This window comes from Myotis davidii, unplaced genomic scaffold (assembly GCF_000327345.1).
Source record: "Myotis davidii unplaced genomic scaffold, ASM32734v1 scaffold157, whole genome shotgun sequence".
Classification (NCBI taxonomy): Eukaryota; Metazoa; Chordata; class Mammalia; order Chiroptera; family Vespertilionidae; genus Myotis; species Myotis davidii.
This window is the reverse complement of record NW_006288722.1, coordinates 583,811-588,714: the sequence shown is the minus strand read 5'-3', so window position 1 is coordinate 588,714 and position 4,904 is coordinate 583,811. Positions and strand designations below refer to the sequence as shown.

General features: G+C 42.1%; 1 pseudogene; it reads left to right on the top strand.

Annotated features, from left to right (window-relative positions):
- Positions 1-792: 792 nt before the first annotated feature.
- The window catches only part of LOC102753212, a 5,256-nt pseudogene continuing 1,144 nt past the window's right edge, over positions 793-4,904 (top strand).

Below are 4,904 nucleotides of genomic sequence, written 5' to 3'. Positions count from 1 at the left end.
AAATGAGAATTATACTGTCCCTATGTGTTTAGAAATTAAAGATATACTTCTAAATTACCTTAGCTTGAAGAAGAAATTATAAAGGAAACTAGAAAATATTTAGAAGTAAATAATAATAAGTAAAACTTTCACTATCTAAACTTACCAAATGCAGTTTAAACAGTACTTAGAGGGAAAGCTATATTTACCTCATTTATATTGGAAAAGCCAAAAATTAATGAAATAAGCATTACAAGAAGTCTGAAATATACATATGTATATATATAAATAAAATACAAATAAGAATATAATGAAAATATGAGTGGAAATTAGCGAATAGAAAATACATAATAGAATTTTTAAAAAGAATTGGTTCTGTGAGAAGACTCAGTAAAATTGACAAAAATCTGGAGAGTGATTAAGAAAAAAGAGTTAGTGGAAAATAGCTAATATCAGGAATAAAAAAAGAGGAGTAATAGAAAGGCTTTAGACATTTAAAATATTGAGATATTATGCTAATAAATATGAAAATTTAAGTAAAATGGAAAAACTTCTAAAAAAAATAAGCTGACTCAAGAAGAAAGAGAAAACTATGCAGTCCTATAACATAATCAAAATCTCCTACATAGAAAACCTTAAGCCTAAAGGCTTTCACTGATGAACTCTACAGAAAAAAAGTGCAAAAATGATGTTACTAATGTTATTAAATATACCAGAAAGAGAAAATGTCACACATTAAGAATATTTTAGGTACCAGAGCTGCAGCCACCAAGTCCGGATCCTACATCGCGCAACACTGAAGCCTGCCCACCATGCACTCCCAGTTCCTTTTGGTTCTAGCTCCAAAATGGCAACACTCAAGGATCAGCTGATTGTGAATCTTAAGGAAGAACAGAGTTCCCAGAATAAGATTACAGTCGTTGGGGTTGGTGCTGTTGGCATGGCTTGTGCCATCAGTATCTTAATGAAGGACTTGGCAGATGAACTTGCTCTTGTTGATGTCATGGAAGACAAATTAAAGGGAGAAATGATGGATCTCCAACATGGCAGCCTTTTCCTTGGAACACCAAAAACTGTCTCTGGCAAAGACTATAGGGTGACTGCAAACTCCAAACTGGTTATTATCACAGCTGGGCCACGTCAACAAGAGGGAGAAAGCCACCTTAATTTGGTCCAACGTAACGTGAACATCTTTAAATTCATCATTCCTAATGTTGTAAAATACAGTCCCAACTGCAAACTGCTTGTTGTTTCCAATCCAGTGGATATCTTGACCTATGTGGCTTGGAAGTTAAGCAGCTTTCCCAAAAACTGTGTTATTGGAAGTGGTTGCAATCTGCATTCAGCCCGGTTTGGATACCTGATGAGGGAGAGGCTGGGAGTTCACTCATTAAGCTGTCATGGGTGGGTCCTTGGGGAGCATGGAGACTCTAGTGTGCCTGTATGGAGTGGAGTGAATGTTGCTGGTGTCTCCCTAAAGAATCTGCGCCCTGATTTAGGCACTGATGCAGATAAGGAACAGTGGAAACAAGTTCACAAACAGGTGGTTGATAGTGCTTATGAGGTGATCAAACTGAAAGGCTATACATCCTGGGCCGTTGGCCTATCTGTGGCAGATTTAGCAGAAAGTATGATGAAGAATCTTGGGTGGGCACATCCAATTTCCACCAAGATTAAGGGTCTCCATGGAATAAAAGATGACACCTTCCTTAGTGTTCCTTGCATCTTGGGACAGAATGGAATCTCAGATGTTGTGAAGGTGACCCTGATACCTGAGGAAGAGGCCCGTTTGAAGAAGAAAGAGTGCAGATACACTGTGGGGGATCCAGAAAGAGCTTTCATTGAACATTTATACATTAAGAAATAAATGTATTTTTTATCATCATATACTGTGTTTTTGTCACTCGAATGAATTTTACTATTTCTTCAAGGTTCTTCACATACGTACACCTTAAGAGATATCAAGTAGGCATAACATGTTCTCAAAAAATTAGGGTTGGCATGCAGAAGAATTTTGAATCAGAGATTTTGCTGGTTTTGGCACGCACTCACAAAAAGGTTGCCCACCCCTGCTCTAGGCTACAGCAAGATTTTAGTTGGAGATTGTGCATGTTGTCCTTTTAATCTGATCTGTGACTAAGAACATCAGTTTCCTAAAGACAGAAATAGTAATGGTTTCTAAAACCCAGCATCTGCACCCTGGTGCTGGAGGGTTGTTATCTTTTGTAGTCCTAGACTGGTTAGTGTGAAATAGTTCTACCTCCTCAAAGGCACCAATGTTGCTCACACTACAGTTGCCCTTCAGACTAGATGTGCGTTCACTGTGTGTTATATAACTTGTGGCTCCTTTTTCTATAATTAGTCACATTCTGGGATCCAATGTAAATCTAATATTGCATGTTTTGTGCATAACTGTTCTAAAGGATCTTATTCTGTGTACCATATTATCAGATTAGTGTACATTGCCATATAATGTAAAAAGAAAAGTCTACATATAAATAATACAGCCAACTATCCAAGTGTCATACCAACTAAAATGCCAAGTAAACCTTGAACAGAGAAAAAAAATATTTTAAAATATTGTATTCCCTTATATTTTCCTCCAGTACTTTTATAGTTTCGTTTTTATGTTAGACAATTTGATTTATGTATAATTGATTTAACTATAAATAATGAAGTAGTAGTCCAGCTTGTTTTGCCTCAACTCTAACCTCTGAAAGAACTGAAAATAGAAGGGGACTAGAGATTTTTACCTTTCATTTGATATTTTTCTGGACTATTTCTTTTTTTTTTAACCAGGCATATACACGTCTTTTATAATTTTAAAACAAATTTTTAAAATGATTCCCATCTTTTTCATAATCTTTATCTGAATATAGCTGACCCTGGATTTTACACTCTCCTGGGATAGTTGGGTTTTTTTTAAGTTTTCCATACCTCCTCTCACATTTTGAATCTATTATTCCCTGAGTACTGTCGTTATCCCTCCTACTAACGTCAAAACTGATGAGATTTAGACGGCAGAGGCCCATAACTGGGAACTCAAGTAGAGGAGAATGAGCACTGGAGCCAGCGTGTGGACAGTGCCTAGATCAGGAGTGAGAGGTACATGCTATTTCTATGGACATGAAACAAAGATAGAGCTGGGATCTTTGGCCAGATACTTTATGGAGTGAGCCCAGAAGGCCAACTTCAGCATGGCTGACTTGCTCAGAGGCTGTGTTAACTACAGAAGAAAGATGGGTCCAAGACAACTGAGAAGATTCTCCATAGGACACATAAATTCACCTCTTCTTGATGAAGCAACAGCCCCATAAGGCTGTGAGTCATGGGAATGGGCAGTGGGACTGCACTCAGTACCATTCGCTCTAGTTAAACACCTGATCCAAGTTAGCAGAGTGGTTTAATATATGCGAAGTGCTCCAATCAGGACTGTTGCCATGGAAGAAAGCATTTAGCCCTATTGTCTTGTTTTTCTCAGAAGCTGTTGTTGGTGCAACCTAGTCTCAGGTCACAGAGCTGAGGAAATGAATCAAGAAACTGCTCAGGTCTTGGTGTCACCAGGTGTGGCCTCCACATGCAGAATGACACTGGCAAGTTGTGGACCTGTACATGCAAATGCTCTGCCAGCAAATGCATTATTGACACCAAGGACCACACCATCTAGATGAGCATGGCTGAAGTTGACAAAGTGACAGGCAGGTTCAATGTCCAGTTTAAAACCTATGCTATCTGTGGGACCTTTTGCAGAATGGGTGAGTCAGATGACTCCATTCTCTGAGTGGCCAAGGCCAACAGCATTATCTAACAGATGTGGAATATTTGTCATAAATAAATAGTAAAAAAGAAAAGAAATGGCTTTCACCACACTTTCAAATATGCCAGGAAGAATGCCCTACCCTAGACTACAGCCATCAGCAGTAGAGGGGACTGGGCAAGGACAACAGTTCACAGAACGAAACTCCACCAAGGAAAGGTAAACACAACACCATCAAGTCCCAAGGCTTTACATTTATTGGTAAAGCTCTTCATTGCTATTAACTAGAGGCCTGGTGCATGAAATTCATGCATGGGGAGGGGGGTCCCTCAGCCTGGCCTGCACCCTCTAGCAATCTGGGACCACATGGGGGATGTCCGACTGCCAGTTTAGGCCCAATTCTTCAGGGATCCCTGAGGGATCGGGCCCAAACTGGCAGTTGGACATCCCTCTCGCAATCCAGGACTCCTGGCTCCTAACCGCTTGCCTGCCTGATTGCCCCTAACCACTCGACTGCCTGCCTGATTGCCCCTAACTGCTCGCCTGCCTGCCTGATTGCCCCTAACCACTCGCCTGCCTACCTAATTGTCCCTAACTGCTCACTGCCTGCCTGATCGATCCTAACAACCTCTGCCACAGCCCCCACTGCTGCAGCTTCGCCCGGAAGGATGTCTGGAATAACGTCTGGAAGATCATTTGGCTGTCCAGTCTAATTAGCATATTACACTTTTATTATTATAGACTAGAGGCCCAGTGCACAAAAATTTGTGCACTCGGGGGTAGAGGGTCCCTCAGCCCGGCCTGTGCCCTTTTGCAGTCTGGGACCCCTTGGGAGATAAAGACCTGCTGGCTTAGGCCTGCTCCTCGGTGGCAGAGGGCAGGCCCAATCCCTAGGTGCAGCCCCTGGTTGGGCTCAGAGCAGGGCTAATTGGGAAGTTGGGGCGCCACCCCATCATGCACAGAGCAGGGCGGATTGGGAGGTTGCAATGTCACCCTCAGTCACACTCAGGGTAGGGCTGACTGGGGGGTTGGGGCACCACCCCGTCACACACAAGGCAGGGTCGATGGGGAGGTTGCGGCCCCACCCCCTGTCACGTACAGAGCAGGAATCAGGGGGTTAGGGCGCTGCCCCCTGTCATGCACAGAGCAGGGCCGATCAGGGGCTTTG